The 22,284-nt window shown below is 38.6% G+C and overlaps 1 protein-coding gene across 1 annotated transcript in view; it reads right to left on the bottom strand.

The window, feature by feature from the left end:
- LOC146397788 (uncharacterized) overlaps positions 1–22,284 on the bottom strand; it is a 797,689-nt gene that overhangs the window by 120,666 nt on the left and 654,739 nt on the right. The window lies entirely within an intron of this gene.

The raw sequence follows: 22,284 nt of genomic DNA, 5'->3' as shown, positions 1-22,284 counted from the left end.
AAGGAAGAAGTGGCACAATGGGGAACAATGATCAATATTCTAGAATTGCTTTAAAAAGCAAAATTAGTGAAAGAAAAAGTAACATGTAAAGGGTACTGGATCATGTGGTGGACAGCAAGAAGTGTTAAATGCATATTACCATAGTTCAAATAATGTTAAGATGATCTTTCATATTGCCCAGTCAGTAGAAAGACATGGCAATGAACAAGAGTTTGTTTTTTATACCCCAAAGTCCTTAAATGTTCATTTTCATTATACTCCATAATGAGTGATTCACCTCAGTGTCCATCCCTTCTCTTACCATTTAAACCCCCAACCTCATAACTGCCTATCTCTGTGATCTTCAAAACCCTACTTATTCCCTCCATTATGGTGATTCTCTCTTACTCCCCAAATATATCGACCAGATTATTCTTGTAAAAAGAACTCAGGTGAAATCATATCACTCTTCAAGGATTTTTAATGGAATGTCATTACTACCAGGTTATAGCTTGGTCTGTCTATCGTTTTTTTTTTTTTGTCTTTTTGTCTTTTTAGGGCTACACCCACAGCATATGGAAGTTCCCAGGCTAGGGGTCAAATTTTAGCTGTAGCCCCCAGCCTGTTCCAAAGCCACAGCAATGTGGCCTCTGAGCTGTGTCTGCAACCTACACCACAGCTCATGGCAACACCAGATCCTTAACTCACTGAGTGAGGCCAGGGATTGAACCTGCAACCTCAGAGTTCCTAGTTGGATTCATTAACCACTGAGCCACAATGGGAACTCCAGTCAGCCTGCCTGCCTGTCTGTCTGTGTATGTATGTATGTATGTATGTATCTCTCTTACGCACTTTGGCATATATTTATTAATTCAGTATGTTCAGACAATATCATGTGTGTATACACACACACACACACACACACACACACATCTATATTTATGTACCTATCTCATCCTTCCTTCCTCCCTTTGCATTTGTTCACTCTGGCATAATTTGAGGTCTTTTCAATTATACCACAGTTGAATACTTACTTCCCAATCCTTTCTTCACAATTGTCTTACTGAACTCTGTGTTATATCCAAGATCTGTTACTAAAAGACTGGATATGTTTCACTCCCCATGTACGTTCTTTTGGTCTTTTGGGTCTCTCCACAGAGAATCCACCTTCCCAGCTCCCTCTCATAATTTCAAAGACGTCCTTTCTTCAAGGCCTATCCTATGTTAAACTATCACTGATGCATTTCCAGATTACCCTAAAGGGATGGAAATGTGCACTCATTGGAAACATTGTCAGTTTATATGTTCTTCTTTGACAACACTTAGACTTGCATATTACTTATTTTTTCCTAACACATTCTTTTAGATTGTAATTTTGGAGTCCTAAACTCTTGTTACTTTTTGCAGTACATAGCAGAGTGGCTTACACACATGAAGTTCTAAATAATAACTGGTTAGACATTTATGAAAATCAAAAATCTCACAGAATAAATACAGAGAATTCAGTGAGTGTGCATCAATCATTTTCTACATGATCATAAGCCCAATGAGATTCCTTGGCTTGAGATCATTGTTGCATGCAGCTCACCTTCTTAGGATTCTTTTATGACAATCACAAGTATCATATATTTCAAGTGAATTACTCTTGTTCTGAACACTATGATTAGCTCCTGGGATAGAATATGACAACCTTTTAGGGAGAAGCCTTTTAATTAGATGTTTGGTTTAAAGATAAAACATAGTTATTGAAATAAATGTCATTATTATGCATTTCTTAATTTGTAGGACACAAGATTAGATCAGATCATCTGCCCTGAGAGATACCCCAAGCTCTGGTAAATGGAGTCCAGCTGCTTTTGGTCTTTCAACCCAGAGAATTCATGTTATTACATATGTCCAGAGTTTGTTAACTTTTGTTGCTATGTAATAACCCCATTGTTCTGATAGTTTTCAGTCATTTAACTAGATGCTTATTGTTCATTTATTATTATGAAGTAAAATATAGAATGATATTATAAACTTTGTGTGTGTATTTTTTTCTGAAACCATAAAGTCTAAGCATTTAATTGCCTTTTTCTTTTACTAATAAGGTTGATATCAAGCTTTGAGTACATGAGTGTGGTATCACTTGTCAAGTCTTATTTTGGGAAGGATGAGCCCAGCTGGGGGCCTCTCAGACTTTCAGAATTCTTGTGCAGCCTACTCCTTTGCATGTCTGATTCCTATGCTCTGGTTTGCCCTTCAGTACAATCCCAAATACTTTATGCCTTCCAGAAATCCACCAAAATCACTTGTCCATTAATATTATCCCACTCTCACTTATGTCATAGATTTATCCATTTTGTACATTATTTTGCCATTTTAGTCTGTGTTGGGAAAGTGGTAAAATATACTGTGCAAGGTCCACATTTTGGACAAGATAAAATCTGCCTATTACCTTAAAAAGGACCTATTAAAATATACCTGCATTATTTATTGAATATATAGAAATAAAGGTTGATATTACAATACTAGGTTTACCTGGAATGCTGGTGATGATGGATTAAACGTCTAATAGAAATACAAAAAATATATCTGAAACTATCTTTCTTGTGATGGTGTATTCTTTATCTCAACTTGGAGATAATAGACACTATCATAGACACTATCTCTTTATATACATGTATAATCATTTTATTCTTACAACTCTACAATACTTTCTACTGTTTAGAAGATTGCTGACAAAATTATCTTAGGTAATGTTCAAAGAAACAGCTCTATTAGGATTAGGCAAAAACAAATAAATGTCAGCTAAAACTAGAATGGTATTTCTCAAAGACTGACTTTTACACGAGCTATGACAAAATCTCATCAGGATATGTCTTAGGCATATGTCAAAATCTCTCTGATCCAGGCTTTCTTTTGTTGTTCTTCTTATCTGTGTAGAAGCTATTCTGCTAAAATTGTGTTCTCAAACTTAAGTGGGCATTAGGATCCCTGGATGCTCATGAAAACATAAGTTGATAGCTCCATATTTAGTGTTTCTGATTAAGCAACATGGACACTGTTGAGGTGGGACCACATGTAGAGAACTAACATTCTAAAGTAATCATTGAGAACTTTGGAAGGCAAGATGGCAGAAGAGTGAGAGGACATGCTCACCCTCTGCCAAAAACACATTAAAAAACACATCTACATGTAAAACAACTTGCACAGAACATCAACTGAATGGTGGCAGAAGAAATTAAATCTCCAAAAATGGCAAGAAACTCTTGACATAACTGGCTAAAACAACAGAAAAGAGGAGAGGGAGAGAAGGGGAATCAGGATGGGACTAGCATTCCCAAGAGGGGGCTGTGAAGGAGAAAGGGAACCTGCACCCTGGGAAGCCACCTAGCTGACAGAAAGATCAGCTGAGTTGGAGGGATTTCCAAGACACCAAGAAAAGCGCAGCAGCAGGTCTGAGAACCCAAAAGCAGAGTGAGAGACACACAGATCATCTGAACCACTGGCACAGACACCACAGCCTGAGATGCTCTGGAGGGGGCTGGGCACTGAAATTCAGGCTCTGGAGGTCAGTCACTGGGAGTGGACTGGGGTTGGCAGTGTGGAGACAGCCTAAGGGACTAGGGAGAAATATACTAAGGGCTGGGGAGTGGGAAGCTGTGACAGAGGGAATCCAGGAGAAAGTCTGGACCTGCAGGAGAGAAAAGGCACCATTGTTGGGGAGGGGAGAAGAGAAGAGGAAGGCTGCCATAGAAAACTCCTTGCACCCCAGTGCACATGCTTGTCCACCTGCTAGCAGAGAACAGAGCATTCCCAGTTCATCCCCCCACCCCTGAAGCTAGAAGCCACCAGCCTTCCATGGCAGACCAGCCCCATCACCCATAGGAAGCATCCTGGTGGCATGCTGCATCCCAGCCACCCCTGCCAGCTGAGGGGAAGTGCACACTGCCAGCTGAGGGGTGGGCACACTGTGCTCAGGCCTATCCTGCCCTCCTGCAGGGAGTGCCCCAGTGGTGCACCATGCCTGCCACCCCCAGCCACCTGTGGGAAACACTTCGCTGGCCAGCACGGGACTGTGCCAAACTAGTTTGGCTTTCCCAAATTCATGGAAATAGAAAAACACGAGCAAGATGAAGAAGCTCAGAACCCATTCCCAGTTAAAGCAACAGGAGTATTCACCTAACACAGCCAAAAAATGAAACAGACCTCTGTAGTCTGACAGACACTGAATTCACAAGGGAGATAGTGAAATTATTGAGGGAATGAAGAGAAGATATGAACAGTAGTGCAGACTCCCTCAAAAGGAACTAGAAAATATACGTAGGAGCCAAGAAAAACTGGAAAATTCATTTGCAGAGATACAAACTGAGCTAAAGGCAATAAAGACCAGAATGAATAATGCATAAGAATGAACTAGTGATGTGGAAGATAGAATAATGAAAATCACCCAAACAGGACAGCAGACAGAAAACCCAATGAAAAATCATGAAAGCAATATCAAAGTTCTATGGGATAATATAAAGTGGACCAATGTATGCATAATAGGATTTACAGAAGAAGAAGAAAAATATAAGGGGATAGAAAATACAGTTGAAGAAATTATAGCTGAAAACATTCAAAATCTAAAGGATAGTGATATCAAGATACAGGAAGTATGGAGGTCCCCAAACAAGTTGAACCTTAACAGGCCCGCCCCAAGACATATCATAATAAAAATTACAAAAGTTGAAGATGAAGAGAGGATTCTAGAGGCAGCAAGAGAAAAGCAAAGTGTCAATTATAAGGGAACCCCCATAAGGCTATCAAATAATTTCTCTACAGAAACACTACAGGCCAGAAGGAAGTGGCAAAATATATTTAAATCATAGAAAGGAAAAAATATGCAAACCTAGAATACTCTATCCAGCAGGAATATCATTTAAAATAGAAGGGGAAATAAAGAATTTCTCTAACAAACAAAAGCTAAGAGAGTACAGCAATACAAAACCCATTCTACAAGAATTACTAGGATGGAGGAAACTACAACTGGAAAGCAATCACTTAAATAAGACAGCATAGATCTAATCATGAAGATGGTAAAAAAAGACATCAAAATCATACAATGTGGGCAAGGGAAGTAAGGAAATCAATAGATTTTTTTTTCATTTTAATGATGTGTTTGAACCTACATGACTATCAGGCTAAAGCAAGTAGTTATAGGAATTTGTTACCATACTTAAAAAACAGCGCAACCACAAATCAAAACCAAATATTACATCCACAAAAAATGAAAACTACTCAAGCAGAAAATAAATGGAAACCATCCAACCAAAAAGAAAGGAAGAATGGAGAAACAAAGAATCAACTGGAAAACAAGGTTTAAAATGGCAATAAATAAACATTTGTCAATAATCACCTGAAATGTCAATGGACTGAATGCTCCAATCAAAAGACACAGAGGGGCTGATTGGATAAAGAGGCAAAAACCTTCAATCTGCTGCCTACAAGAGACTCACTTGAGGACAAAGGACACATATAGATTGAAAGTGAGGGGATGGGAAAATATATTTCATGCCAATGGACAAGACAGGAAAGCAGGAGTTGCAATACTCACATCAGACAATGTAGACTTTAAAACAAAGTCCATAAAGAAAGACAAAGAAGGACACTATTTAATGATTAAAGGATCCATTCAAGATGAGGATATTACAATTATCAATATATATATATCGCTAATATAGGAGCACCCAGATACCTCCAACAAATACTAACAGACATAAAAGGAGAAATTGATGGGAATATAGTCATAGTAGGAGACATTAATACCCCACTGACACCAATGGACAGATCCTCTAGACAGAAAATCAATCAGGCGACAGAGATCCTAAAGGACAGAATAGAAATGTTAGACTTAATTGACATTTTCAGGACATTAAATCCAAAAAAATCAGAATACCCTTTCTTCTCAAGTACACATCAAACATTCTCAAGGATGGAACACATACTGCAGAACAAAGCTAACAAAGAAATTTAATCATATAAAAGTATTCCAATTATCTTCTCTGACCACAATGGCATGAAACTATAGATCAACAACAGGAAAAGAAATGAGAAAAAACCTACTACACGGAGACTAAACAACATGCGACTAAAAAACCAATGGGTCAATGAGGAAATCAGGAAGGAAATTAAAAAATACCTTGAGAGAAACGATAATTAAGGCAAAACTTCTCAAAATCTATGGGATGCTGCAAAAGCAGTGCTCAGAGGGAAATTCATAGTGATACAGGCCTTCCTCAAAAAAGAAGAAAGATACCAAATCGACAACTTAACTCTCCACCTAAACAAATTAGAAAAAGAAGAACAAAAAATACCTAAAGTCAGCAGAAGGAAGGCAATTATAAAGGTAAAGAGGAAATCAATAAAATAGAGACTCAAAAAACAATACAGAAAATTAATAAAACCAAGAGCTGGTTCTTTGAAAAGGTAAACAATATTGAGAAAACCCTGGCTAGACTCACTAAGAAGAGGAAAGGACTCAAATAAACAAAATTAGAAATGAAAAAGGAGAAATCACAACGGATACTGCAGAAATACAAAAAACCATAAGGGAATACTATGAACAACTATATGCCAACAAATTTGACAATCTGGAAGAAATGGACAATATTCTAGGATCTTACAGCCTGCCAAAACTGAATCAAGGAGAAACAGACCAACTGAACAGACTGATCACTAGAAATGAAATTGAAGATGTCATAAAAACACTCCCTACAAATAAAACTCCAGGACCAGATGGCTTTACAGACGAATTCTACCAAACATATAAAGAGGAACTGGTGCCCATCCTCCTTAAACTTTTCCAAAAGGTTGAAGAAGAAGGAATAGTCACAAAGACATAAGTCAGAAAGAAAAGACAAATACCATATGACATCACATATCTGGAATCTAATATACGGCACAAATGAAGCTTTCCACAGAAAAGAAAATCATGGACTTTGAAAATAGACTTGTGGTTGTCTCGGGGGAGGGGGAGGGAGTGGAATGGATTGGGAGCTTTGGGTTTATGGATTCAAACTGTTCCTTTTGGAATGAATTAGCAATCAGATCCTGCTGTGTAGTGCTGAGATCTATGTCTAGTTGCTTATGATGGAGCATGATACTGAAGAAAAAAAATGTATATGAGTTTGTGTAACTGGGTCACCATGCTGTACAGTAGAAAAAAATTTGTGTTGGGGAAATAACAGTAAAAAAATAAAAAATTAGAGACTTTGAAATAAAGACTTCTTTAATCAGTAAATAAAAATAATCACTGAGAGAAATTTTTATATTAAGCTATTTAGAGACCAGTCAAATGGAGTTTTTATATATATTCTCTATCCTCTAATTAAACAGTAGTATGCAAAAATTTTAAAGGCCTCCACCCTTTGTTTTGTCCTTCTTTCCTGTTTGGGGCAGCTGGATGTAGATTTCAATGCAGCATCTCTTTCAAAGACTGACAAATTGCAGATATTTTAAAACTTTCCCTGGGGAACCATGATTGAAGGTAATGATAGCCAATCAATTCCACTTTCTCATTTGAGTAAGGTGAATGAATCACACTTCAGTTCATTTAAAAAACAATTGTCAATCTGTATCGACTTTTAGGTCATAGTTCTCAATGAAATTTCTTATAGCAGATACTATTTCTTATACCAAATACTACAATAATATGATGTTTACTTCTTCTGAGAAGGTACCTTCTAAAGGATACATTAGTGAAAGAAATAGCTAAGTGTAGCATCATGATATTTCCCTCCAGCTTTCAATATAAAGCAGGAACTTAAACATACAGCAAATTTTTATATTAGTATAGGGTTGTCTGGAATATCAGAACCAGTATATATAAAAAGCGAGAGAGAGAGAGAGAGAGAGAAGGTAGATATAGATATAGATTTTTATTATTTTTTTCTTTTTATAGCTGCATCTGTGGCATATGGAAGTTCCTGGGCCAGGGGTGAAATTGGAGATTCAGCTGCAGGCCTATGCCATAACCACAGTAATGCTGGATCCTAGACCCATTGATAGAGGTCACGAAGAGAACCCACATGCTCATGGTCACTATGTCAGGTACTTAACCTCCTGAGCCACAAAGGGTACATCCTAGATCTTTAAAAATAAATCTGTATCAGGATTTCCTGTCATGGCAGAGTGGTTATCGAATCTGACTAGGTACTATGGGGTTGAGGGTTTGATCCCCAGCCTTCTTCAGTGGGTTAAGGATCCGGCATTGCCGTGAGCTGTGGTGTAGGTCATGGACACAGCTTGGATCCTGCGTTGCAGTGGCTCTGGTGTAGGCCTGAGGCTATAGCTCTGATTAGACTGCTAGCCTGGGAACCTCCATATGCCATTGGAGTGGCCCTAGAAAAAGGCAAAAAGACAAATAAATAAATAAGTAAATCTGTATTGATATAAAGATTTGTATTTTAAGATATTGACTTATGCAATTATGGGGCTGAGAATCTTCCCTCTGTATGCAGGAGACCCAGGGCAGGAGGTGTCACATGCAAAGGCCTGAGGCAATAGAGCCAATAGTATAGATTTCTGACTGAGTCTGAAGTCTTGAGAACCAAAATCACCAAGAGCATGAGAACACTGTGTCTACCAGCCAAGCAGAAAGCAAATTCAACCATCCACTGTTTCTTGTTGCTGTTGTTGCTATTGTTGTTCAGGTCAGCCTCTCAGCACATTGCATGATGTCCCCTCACATTGAAGAGAGCCATAGGCTTTACTCAGTCTACCCATTCCAAGCTAGTCACTTCTGGAAACAGCCTCACAGATAGACCCTGAGATGATGTTTTTCAAGATATCTGGACATGTTTTTTCCTCAGCCAAATTTGACACATTAAAATGAATCACCATAAATCCAACCTTGTCAACTTGGCACCCATACACAATTCCTTATCCATATTTAATCTCCAATAGCAAGCTCACAGCTCCATCTAACATGTGACATATATGCTGTGCTCACAAGGAAATGCATTAAATTCTCCAAGATTAGATAAATCCTTGAAAGACATTTAATCTTCTACTTGACATCTTATATCTTAAACACTATGATATAAATTAACAATGCTTAATTACTACCATATATAGTCAATATATTTTACATTACATAATAAGGTAATACTAGTGAAAATAAAACACATCAGCTATATACTCAGGCTAACTCACACACACACATATACAAAATGTATTTTTACCAAATTAAGAAGGAAATGCTCATGACAATTAGTCTTCACATCTGTGACTGATCATACTGTATTTATAATTACCTACTTCTACTACACAATCTGAATTACCTTTTCCTTCAGGAAGTGCTGCAGCTAGTTACTGTGCTTTACCTGGTGGGGTGACCCAAAATTCATTCGCAAACCATCTGGCCAATATAAGTCCTGCTTGATTGATTTGTTAAAGTTGGCCATTAACCTTAATCATAGGGAATAGCACTAGTAAGAACAGCCCCCAATAATCTGAATTTTAGACAGACTTATCCTTCTCTCCATTGTGTCATAGTACTACATTTTCCCCTTGGTAGTCAAGATCACTCAGCACAGAATTCACAGTAACTCCCCTCTTTGCATATGATTCATAGGAATGAGGAGCTCAAAATGGCCTGGTAGCAGTGTTAACTCCCTTCTCAATCGGGACACATTGTTGTGTCCTGATGGGAATATTTCACCCTCCATTCCTAAGACATCTAGGTCATCAAAGCATAAGATCAAAGGAACATAAAGCCAAAATTATGCTAAAGGGTTACTAGAGATAATAGTGAGTAATGCCACTCTCATTTCTACCTCTTTACCTCTGGACTCAAGGAACCTGTCTCTGGGAGAAAAAGTGCCTTATATTAAATTCTGATTCAGAAAATAAGAAGACTTCTAGAGAACCCTGTCCTAGCTCTGTAAGGTGTTTCCATCTAGTTCTTCCGTAAATAAGTCTTTAAGAAGGTTTCCCTCCCAATTCTATGTAACAAGTTGCCTGAGACTGGAAGGCAACAGGGTAAGACTAGTGAATCCTTTAATCATGAGCCCACTACTGCACTTCTTTTGCTGAGAAGTGAATTCCCTGATGAGAAGCAATGCTGTGTGGAATATTATGATAGTGGATAAGGAATTCTGATAAGTCCAAGAAGCATTGACTATAGGGAATGCAATTGATATTTAGGACAGGTGTCTACTTCAGAAAGAACAAAATACTACTAAGACAGAAACTGTCCAGTGTAATTACCTGTCACCTGGTAGGTGGCTAATCACATAATGAATGGTGCTTATGAGCGACTTAAGGTTATTTTTTTTTTCCTGCAGAGTGAGCACTCAGCAATGACTATAGGCAATTTGGGCATACTTAGCAGAAGTCCATGTAGTAAGGTGATGCATAACATCCATCCCTGCTGTCACAGCTACTTTATTCCTGAGCCCACTAACTGACTGCAAAAGTGGCTAGAAAAGGAAGCTGACTGGTATTCAAGAATAAATCATTCTAGCCACTTGATTATAAAAATCTTTTTTTTAATGATAATTTGCATGGGACACAGATATCTTTACATTTTTTTTGGCCATCATATTTGTTCAAAGTCCCCAACCACCCAACCAAACTGAGGCAGGAGATAGATGGGCTCCAGGATACACATTTACAACCAGCCACATATTTATATTTAGAGTTGGAAATAATAACAGGGACAAGGTAAATGATTGGAATTTGTCTTCTGTGGATACTTTAAACAATGGCAATGGCAATGGCAAGGCCAGAGATGGGGCTAAGACTTGCTTTAACAACAGATTAAGAGGTCACATACTTGCTATCCTTGTGGTCAAGGAGACCCTAACTGCACACGTGCAGAAAGACTCCCAGGGTCAAAAATAGAAGGGATACAAAGCCATAATAAGTCCTGATACCATCCCATAACACTTTGCTCTGAAATCCACCTTGGCCAAAAGATGAGCATGCATATCAGGGTGGGCCTTGGGTCTGGGAAAGTGTGAGAAATAAAATGAGATAATTGGCTGAAGGAAAACAAAGACACAGAAGAACTGTCCTAAATAAGTGGTTTAAATCATCTCTCTGGCATGCTCCTCATTCAGGAGGATGCCCACACTTGTGCTTCTCCTTTGGGTGTATATTATGGTTTTGCTTCTGCCTTAAAAAACTAGACTACTTTTCCATATTGTCTCTCATGTGTTATACTGTGTTTCAAAGAATAAATTTGTACCCATTCTCACACTCTTTGATTCCTTGAACCATTTTTGCTTTCAACAGGGGGCAAGAATCAGGGCATTTCTGCTTTTAGCCTCTAGCTAGTCTAGTGGTTGGATTCCTGGTTTTTACTCAGGCTGCTCAGGTTTAATTCCTGAACAGAGAATTAAAAGTTCACTTCCACTGTGGTGCAGTGGAAATGAATCCGACTAGTATCCATGAGGATGCGGGGTCCATCCCTGGCCTCACTCAGTGGGTTAGGGATCTGGCATTGCCATGAGCTGTGGTGTAGGTCGCAGATGCATCTTGGATCCCACAGTGCTGTTGTTGTGACATAGGCCAGCAGCTGAAGCTCCAATTTGACCCCTAGCCTGGGAACTTGCATATGCCATGGGAGTAGCCCTAAAAAGCAGAAAAAATATTTCAAGTCATCACACACAGCTGTCTCTCTGAAATCAAAATCATTGGCCATAGCTAATGGATATAATCTCACATCTGGTCACTTTTCCTTTTGAGCAAAGTAACAAGGTGTCCTGATGAAAGATCTGCCACTTGGAAGTTATCCCTTTCCCTAGGTCCTGCAGGAACGTCGTACAGAGGGGTCACAGTGCTGTAGCTGTTTGCTTTTGGATTACTTCTGCATTTCATGGAGAACCATTTGTAAACCAGACCCCAGTCTTTTCTTCCTCCATAGACAAATCATAGAGCATTCTCAGTGGGGTCATTGGTATGGGCTGGGAGAGAGAAGACACTATAGCAGGGAATAAGTACCTTGTGTATTTCGACCACTTCTTCATGTTACTGTGTGTGCCTTTAGGGACTGTCCTGGCTGGACCGTACTTATGCTAGTTCCATATCACAAAGGGATATTCCAGTGCATGCCCACATTATGGCTCAGTAGATCAAAAACATCCAGTTTATAAAGGCAGCTCTGGTCCCATTGAAAACTGGTGATACATGACAAAGCATTCAGTCTAAACTAAGAGCCAGTACCAGGTGTTTCCAAACAGGAGAAGATTGATTCACAGAGATGGCAGGGATTTGCTCCAAAATTCTAAGGCAATCCACCTATGGAAATCTACCATTGGCTCCAATTAGACACCCCATGTGTCACCGTCACTTCAAGCACAATTGATCTGTTGGCTCATGTGGCACAAGTGGCATATTAGCTTACACAATGACCTAGACTTGTTGCAAAGCCTTCTCTTGTTTTGAGGAACAACCAAAACTAGCCGTTGATCTGGTCGTTCACTAAATAAATTGGAATAACATGCCAAAACAAGGATGATGTTGTCTTGAAAATCCAAAGGGGCCCACCAGGTTTCATGCCTCTTTTTAGTTGCAGGTGGTATCAGATCCAACAATTTATCCTTCATCTTGGAAGGGATAATTACTTATCACTGCCCACCACTGCCCTGGTATTTACACTGAAATAGAGGCCCCAACATTTTTGTTATACTTATTTCTTAACCTCATGCAAATATCTTACCAATAAGTATAGAATTCTTGTTACTTGTTCACTGGCACCAAACATCATAATGTTATCATTGTAATGGATTATTATAATATGTTATGGGAAGGAAAGGCAATACAATATTTGCTGGAAAAATATTTGTACATCATATTTCTAATAAAAATGTGGACCCCAAATAAATGAATAATTCACAAAGCACACTAATTAAAAAAGTGAAAAAAAGAAAAAATGAACAAGCTAATTAAAATATGCAAGAGATTTGAACACACACTGCACCAAAAGTGATATATAGATAACAAAAATAGATGCAAATAAGACTTTTATGTAATGTGCCATCAGAGAAAAGAAAGTGAAAACCATAATGGGATATCACAACCCACCTCTAAATAAATAACTGGAATGGAAAATACTACCTGAACTGCAGGCAGCAATGCAGACCTTTGTCCTCATAGATAGGCCACAGTATCTAGGGGATAATTATACACAGTTGAAACTGGCAGCAGATTTGTCAAGTTTGGAAATCTTGAAACTACCTCTGCACAATATACTGTTTTCTTCACTCTTCTGTTAAGTTTCACTGTGACTTCCATTTTACCATGTCATTTATTTTTTCTCCTTGACATTGGCTTTCACCAACAAAATTTTTGGGGAAGTGGGAATCAATTAATCACTATCAAAAATGTGCTATTTGCTTTTCTCAAATCTTGCCCATCAAATCTTAAGTGTAGGTTAACATTTTTTTTGGAAACTTCAAATATCAATCAAAGTGTCACAAATAAGCTAATTTTTATTTTCCCGATCAAAATCACTGACCAATTATTTTCTTGATGCAGAAAGGTAAATATAGTTATGTTCCAACAATTTTCAAAATCCCTCAATACCTTCAAATTTGGGCAAAGAATAAGGTCCCTGATTTAGCCAAGGTCCTTTGTGATCCCACCCATGTTGGCCTCCTTGACACCATCTGGTTTATCCTTGCTTCTTGCATTGCGAGCCTGCTACATTTACCAGTTTATGTTACTCCAATGCTCTAGTCACTCTGACAATATAGGCTTTCCAATGATAAAGGCCTATGAGTGTCTAGTGTCCAGAGCAATCACTTTTTAGAAATGAAGACCCTCAGGCCTCATTCAGACTTACTGCAATGGAAACTGGATAGAGTATCATGTCACCTGCAAATTGTGATTATTTTACTTCTTCCTTTCCAATTTGGATTCCTTTGATTTATTTTTCTTCTCTGATTGCTGTGGATAGAGCTTCTAAAACTATGTTGAATAGTAGTGGTGAGAGTGGACATCCTTGTCTTGATCCTGATCTCAGCGGGAATTTTTTCAGCTTTTCACCATTGAGAATGATGTTATCTCTGGGTTTGTCATACATGGCCTTTTTTATGCTGAGGTAGATTCCCTCTGTGCCTACATTCTGGATGGTTTTTATCAGAAGTGGGTGTTGGATTTTGTCAATGGCTTTTTATGAATCTATGGAGAGGATAGTACAGTTTTTATTCTTCAGTTTGTTAATGCAGTTTATCACACTGAATGATTTGTGTATATTGAAGAATCCTTGCATCCCTGGGATAAATCCCACTTGACTATGATGTGCAATCCTTTGAAAGTATTGGTGATTCAATTTGCTAGTATTTTTGTTGAAAATTTTTGCAACTATAATCATCAGTGAAATTGGCCTGTAATTTTCTTTTTTTTGTGATTGGTTTTGTTATCAGGGTGGTGGTGGCCACATAGAATGAGTCTGGGAGTGTTCCTTCCTCTGCAATATTCTGGAATAGTTTCAGAAGGATAGGTGTTAGCCCTTCTCTAAATGTTTGGTAAAATCCACCTGTGAAGCCATCTAGTCCTGGACTTTTGTTTCTTGGAAATTTTTTAATCATCTTTTCAATTTCAGTACTTGTGTCTGGTCTGTTCATCTTTTCTATTTCATCTTGGTTTAGACTTGGAAGAGTGCACTATTCTAAGAATTTGTCCATTTCTTCCAGGTTTTCCATTTTATTGGCATACAGTTGCATGCAGCAGTCTTTTATGATCTTTTGTATTTCTGTGATGTCTGTTGTTACTTCTCCTTTTTCATTTCTAATTTTACTGATTTTAGCTCTCTTTTTTTCTTCATCAGTCTGGCTAAGGGTTTATCAATTTTGTTGACCTTTTGAAAGAACCAACTTTTCATTTCATTGATATTTTCTATGTTTTTCTTCATTTCTATTTCATTTATTCCTCTCTGATCCTTATAATTTCTTTCCTTCTGCTAACTTTGGGTCTTATCTCTTCTCCCTCTAGCTGCTTTAGATGTAAAGTTACCTTGTTTATTTGAGCTTTTTCTTGTTTCCTGAGGTGGGCTTGTATTGCTATAAACTTGCCTCCTAGAACTGATTTTTCTGCATGCCACAGGTTTTAGAGTGTTGTATACTTATTGACATTTGCTTCTAGGTATTTTTAAATTTCCTCTTTTATTTCTTCAGTGATCCATTTGTTGCTTAGTAGCATGTCGTTTAGTCTCCACTTGTTTGTGTTTTTTGCAGTTTTTTTTTCTTGCTGTTGATTTCCAGTCATAGAGTGTTGTGGTCAGAAAAGATGCTTGATAGGATTTCAATTTTCTGAAAATTACCAAGGCTTGATTTGTAGCCCAGAATGTGATCAATCCTAGAGATTATTCCATGTGCACTGAAAAGAATGTGTATTCTGCTGATGTTGGTTGGAGTGTTCTATAAATATCTGTTAAGTCCATCTGTTCTAATGTGTCATTTAGGGCCTGTGTTTCCTTGTTGATTTTCTGTCTGGATGATCTGTCCATTGCTGAACATGCGGTGTTAAAGTCCCTCACTATTACTGTGTTATTTTTAATTTCTCCTTTTAAGGTTGTTAGCAGTTACCTTATATACTGAGATGACCCTATGTTGTTTTCATATATATTTACAATTTATACATCTTCTTCTTGGATTGATCCTTTGATCAATATGTAATGGCCTTCCTTGATTCTTATAATATTCTTTATTTTACAGTATATTTTGACAGATATGATTATTGCTACTCCAGCTTTCTTTTGATTCCCATTTGCATGCAATATTTTTTTCCTTCCACTAACCTTCAATTTGTACATCTCCCTAAAGTGAAGTGGGTCTCTTGAAGACAGCATATATATGAATCTTGCTTTGTATTCATTCAGCCTGTCTGTGTCTTTTGGTTGGGGCATTTTGTAAATTTACATTTATGGTCATTATTGATATGTATATTCTCATTGCCATTTTATTAAGTGTTTTGGGTTTGTTTTGTTGCTGTTTTTTCTTCCCTTCTTCTCTTGTTCTCTTGTCTTGTGGTTGATGACTATCTTCAGTGTTGTATTTGAGTTGATTTTTCTTATTTGTTTGTGCATCAATTGTAGATTTTAGGTTTGCAGTTACTCTGAAGTTTTGATTGAAGAGTCTATATGAGATATATTTAAATATGAGATTGTTTTAAGTTGTTGGTCTCTTATTTGCAAGTGCATCTCCAGTGTCCTGCATTTGTACCCTCCTCATAATTTCAGATTTTGGCAGCATATCTATGCATGGATGATTTCCTACCTTTACTGTATATACGCATCTAAAGGTGAGCCCTGTCACTTGTGGCATTTTTGTTTCTAGATGTGGCCTTTTCTCTTCTTCCTAGAGAAGTTCTTTCAGTATTTGTTGTAAAACTGGTCTAGTGTTGCTGCATTCTCTTAGCTTTTGCTTATCTGTAAACCTTTTGATTTCTCCTTCAAATCTGAATGAGAGCCTTGATGGGTTAAGGAATCTTGGCTGACTTTTTTCCTTTCATCATGTTAACTATATCCTGTCACTCCCTTCTGGACTGCAGAGTTTATGTTGAAAAATCTGCTGATAACCTAATCAGGGTTCCTTTGTATGTTATAGCATCTTTCAAACATTTTCCCTTTGTCTTTAATTTTGGACAGTTTAATATGTGTCTTGGGGTGGTCCTCCTTGGGTTTATTTTATATGGTACTCAGTGTGCTTCCTGGATTCGAGTGAGTGGTTTCTTTCCCATGTTAGGAAAGTTTTTGGCTACTATTGCTTCAAATCTTTGGTCTGTCCTTTTCTCTCTCCGTTCTCCTTCTGGTACCCCTGTATTACGGATGTTGGTGCATTTAATGTTGTCCAAGAGATCTCTTAGACTGTTTCCATTTCATTTCAATCTTTTTCCTCTTTTCTCTTCTACATCAGTAATTTCCACTGGCCTTTGTTACACCTCGCTTATTTGTTCTCTGCATCCTGTATTCTGATGTTGGTTCCTTCTAAAGAATTTTTTATTTCAGTTATTGTATTTTGCACCTCTGCTTACTTAATCTTTAATCTGTATATCTTTGCTCAGTGTTGCTGTAAATGACCAGTCTTTGCCTCCAGTCTGTTTCCAATGTCCTGCATCACCTTTACTATCATCAGTCTAAAGTCTTTTTCCTGGAGGCTGATAATCTCCAGACCACTTAGCTGTTTTCCTGGGTTTTTTTCTTGCTCCCTTATCTGAGTTTTGTTCTCTCCATTTTCATTTTTATATGTTTTTGGAGTGGTCTCCTTTTTATAGACAATAGAGTTGTAACCTCTCTCACTTCTGATGTCTGCCCCCTTTTTGGCTGATCCTGGTACAGGGGTTTGCTGTAGACTTCCTGATGGGAGGGACTGCTGCCTGCCCATTGGAAGGTGGGGCTGATTCCTCTACCTCTGGTGGGTGGAGCTTTGTCTATGGGTGAGATTAGATGTGGCTGTGTCCCTGGGGTGTCTTTAGCCAGGCTTTTTGCTGATGGGTGGGGCTGTGATTCCACCTGGAGTATTGTTTGGCCTGGGGGTTCTCAGAGTTGAAGGGTGGGGCAAGGTTTTCACAAAATGGCCACCTCTAGAAGAACATATGAACATTCCTGAGCTTTGCCTTTGATGCCCTTCCCCCACAATGATCCATAGTCACCCCCGGTTTTCCCAGGAGAGACTCCAAGATCTGTAGTCAGGTCTGATCCACATTCCTATGGAGCCTCTGCTTTGCCCTGGGACCCCATGCACATGAAATCCTGTGTGTGCCTTTCAAGAATGGGTTTTCCACTTCTCCCAGTCACATGGAGCTCCTGTGCATAAGCCCCTCTGGACTTCAATGCCAGATGCTCTGGGGGCTCTTTTTCCCAATGCAAGATTCCCAGGCCTGAGGACCCAATGTGGAGATGAGAACTCTCACTCCTGTAGGTGAGTCCCTATGACGCAGTCACTTTCCAGGATTTGGGCTGCCTAGCCAGCAGGTATGGCTTTGCTTGGATTGTGTAATGCCCCCTCCTACCTCTTGATGTGGCCTCCTCTTTGTCTTCTAGAATAGGATATCTTTGGTTGAAGATTATTTAGCATTTTGTTATAATTTTGTTGTATTTATGAGAGAAGGTGAGCTGCAGTCCTTCTATTCCACCATCTTAAACATGTATCTGAAATGGAATCTGCATTTTAAAAAATTTCCAGGAGATCCATAGGCACTAAAATTTGGAAAGCACTCATCTGGGCCACTTCTCACTGATGTCCTTGGTCTTTTTTTTTTTTCTTTGCTTCACACTTGATCTTTGCTTAGTAAGATTTCTCATCAATTTTTAGCTTAAAGTTGGAAGTTAGATGTGAGTTTGGAATGTGAGGTTAAGAGTACATGTGGAGGAAAATTTTATTTGGATTGGTTCCTTAAGAGAATCTAGAATTTTTGGCCTTATTAAAATCATGTATGATTAGAGGAGGGGGCTCTAACTTGAGGAGCAACAGGACATAAGGCTCACCTACTCCCACAAATACACTGAAAATACAGCTACATGTGGAACTATTCACAGGGAACATTTGTGAAAAATTGACAAAGACCTCAAGATTATGATAGAACAAGAAAAAAGTTAAAAAACCAGAGAGGACATAAGAAAGAAGAAGAACTAGAGAAAAAGAAGTGAAAGAAAATGAGATGGGAATTGCTCTTCCAGGAGGGAGCTGGCAAGAGTAATATCTCCTGCAGCCCCAGAAGTTGTCCCTCCAGTGAGATCAGCCAGGAATTGAGGAGGAACTCTAGACAAATGGTGTGAAGCAGTTAAAAAGGAGACAGTTCTCCACAAATGGTCGATGCTATGGGCAATGGGCAACCACAGGTGAGGTGGGTGCCAGGAGGTGTTTGGATCTAAAATTTTGGCCTTAGATATCAGACCCAAAGAGGGAGTTGGGGCCAGCTTTGTGGGATAAAACAAGGTTGGTTGGAAACAGCCTGGAGAACTAGAACAGAGGGAAACCACAATGGAGAGCATCCAAGTAGAGGAAACCTAGTTGGGCTTAGAGACTAGATGGCATTGTTAGGGGATGTTAGGAGGAAGGGGTGGGATCTACCACTGCAGCCTTGTTCCCTACACTCACTTTCTCAAGCTGCAGGATACTGCCTGCTTCAGCTTGGGGAACCACTTGGCAGTAGATCTGCCTAGCAATAGATGGGAAGCAGCCATATCCAGAGGGCTAAGGACTTCTTGGAGCTGGTGGAATAACTACCTAGGGGAATAACACACGTTCCTGGTGCCTGCTGGTGGCCCCCATGCTAGTGGAGCCCAATCTGCACCAGGAGAGCTCCCAGTGGTGATGTCCATTCCCCAAGAGATCAGGAAAACACAGGTGTCTCAGCTCCACCCAGAGAATCTGCAGAGGCTCATGCCAGCAGTGACCAATCAGCGTAAGAAGAGCTGCTGGTGGTAGCAACCATTCCCACAAGAGGGATGCCAGTGCACCCTCCCTGACAGAGCTGTGGGCTGCACAAATGGGGAAAAGTACAAGATACAGGACACTTACCAGTGGCCATGTGAAGGCCCATGCCAGTGGAACTTGTTCTACACCAAGGAAGCTGGGTGAGGCCCATTAACACATTTTCCAGTCAGCAGGGCTACAGAGAGTGTTCCTAACAGCAGCAAGACAGTGGAAGGAATGTCAGAAATACACATCCTTCAGCTACAGTGAGAACCTTTTAGCAACAGTTAGGGAGAAGCCTCTGACATTTGTGCCTTTAGAAAGAAAATACTAGAGTGGCCAAGCATGGGGAATGCTGATAGAACAGCATCACCTGGTGCCTGCTGGTGGCCCCCCATTCTAGTGGAGCCCAATACCTATACCTACAGAGAGCAGTCCCTAGCACCTTCTCAGCAAAGGGAGGGGCAGCAGGAGAAACTGCTGACATGCAAGCTATGAAAATAGCCCTCAAAGCTACCTGCTAGTAGGTAGAGACACTGCAACCCCTGTGAGCTACAAAAGCAATCCTGTGAATGGTGAAACACTGCCCCTTGACTCAGACTCTATCCCTTGCAACTCCCCAGCTACAGGAGAAGTGTGATACTGATGCTCCCAGCATGTTTCCGGGTACATATTAATGGTTACCACCACTGAGAACTCCAGGATGGGGCACCTGCTTTGACTACTATATACTAAACGACAAGGGAACAATAAACAACAGAAGCCACTATAAAGCACAAAGAACCAGCTTTCAGACAAAGGAACAAGACACAAAAAAACACAAAAAACACTAAATGATGAGGAGGTAGGCAATTTACCTGAAAAAGAATTCAGAATGATGATTGTAAAGATGATCCAAGATCTTGGAAAAAGAAGGGAGGCACAGATGGAAATCTTAAAATAAATGTTTATTCAAAAGTTAGATAATTTAAAGAGAAAGATGAATAGCACAATACATAAAATGTAAAACAATCTAGATGAAACCAATAGCAGGTTAATGGGGGTAGAAGAACCAATAAATGAGGTGGAATACAGAGTGGTGGAAATCACTGCTACAGAAAAGAATAAAGAAAAAACGAATGAAAAATATGGGGAGAGTCTAAGAGACATCTGGGACAACATTAAATGTACCAACATTCCGTATCACAGGGGTTCAAGAAAGAGATGAGAGAGAGAAAGTGGCAGAGAAATTATTTGAGGAGATTATAATTGAAATTTTCCAAATATGGGAAAGGAAACACTCACTCAAGTGGAAGAAGCACAGAGAATTCCATAGAAAATAAATCCAAAGAAATACAGCAAGACACATACTAACTGAACTGACAAAAATTAAGTTCAAGGAAAAAGATTAAGGGTCACAAGGGAAAAGCAATAAATCATATATAAGGTTATTCCCCATTAGGATAACAGCTGATCTTACAGCAGAAACTGTACAAGCAGAAGGGAGTGAAAAATATATTTGAAGTGATGATGAGGAGGAAGCTAGAACCAAGAATACTCTAAAGAATAAAGCTCTCATTCAGATTTGATGGAGAGATCAAAAGCTTTACTGACAAGCCAAAGCTAAGGAAATTCAGCACCTCCAAACCAGCTCTACATCAACTACTAAAGGAACTTCTCTAAGCAGAAAAGGAAAAGCCACAAATAGAAACAAGAATATTACAAACGAAAAAGCTCACTAGTAAAGGCAAAGTTAATACAAAAGTAGGAAATGTCCATTGACAAATATGGTATCTAAACTAGCAAGCATGAGAAGAAGAGAGGACAAATGCAGAACATTTAAAATACATTTGAAATTAAGAGACCAGCAAGCGGAAATATTCTGCACACATATAGGTGGGCATATAAAAGTGTAACGGGAACCACAAATCAAATAACTATACTGCAAATACATATAAAAAGAAGAAAGAAGCTAAACATAATACTAAATAAGGTCAGAAAATCAAAAGAAAAGACAAGAAAAAAAGGGAAGAAAAAAGAGCCAAAATAGCAATGCCCCCCAAAATTAAGTAAATGACAATAAATACATATTTATCCAAAATAACATAAATGAATTAAATGCTCCAACTTAAAAAAAACTGGCTGAATGGATTCAAAAACAAGACGTATAAATATGCTGAATGAGACCCACTTGAAATCTAAGGACACATATAAAATTAAATTGAGGGGATGGAAGTATATACTGCATGCAAATGGCAATTATAGAAAAGCAGGAGTAGCATTACTCATATTAGACAAAATAGATTTTATAGTAAAGAAGGTCAGAAGTGACAAAGAAGAAAATTGCATAATGATCAAAGGATTGAGACAAGAAGAAGAAATAATGATTTTAAATATATTTGCACCCAACATAGGAGCAGCACAACATATAAGGCAACTACTAACAGCCATAAAACAGGAAATTAACAGTAACACAATACTAGTGGGAGATGTTAACACCCAAGTTAAAGCAATGAACAGATCATCAAGACAGAAAATCAACAAGGAAACACAGGCCTTAAATGATACCTGAGACCAAACTGATAGCTATAGAACTTTTCACCACAAAGCAGCAGAATATACTTTTCTCTCAAGGGCACATGTAACATTCTCCAGGATAGATCACATCTTGGGCCATAGATCAAGCCTTGGTAAATTTACAAAATTGAAATTATTTCAAGCATTTTCTCTGATCACAATGCCATCAGACTAGAGGTCAACTACAAGGAAAATACAGCAAAAAACACAAACCCTTGGAAGCTGAACAATTTACAAATAATGAAAGGATCACTGAAGAAATCAAAGAGGAAATTAAAAGATATATAGACATAAAATGACATATATAAAATCAATACATAGACATAATACATAATATATAAAAATATGTAAAATATATTAA

The sequence above is a fragment of the Sus scrofa genome, chromosome 13 (assembly GCF_054392235.1).
Source record: "Sus scrofa isolate SSC_HxYL_T2T_F1_AM1 chromosome 13, Sscrofa_HxYL_maternal_Yorkshire_Landrace_v2.0, whole genome shotgun sequence".
NCBI classification, from domain to species: Eukaryota; Metazoa; Chordata; class Mammalia; order Artiodactyla; family Suidae; genus Sus; species Sus scrofa.
This window is presented reverse-complemented; position numbering and strand designations above follow the sequence as displayed.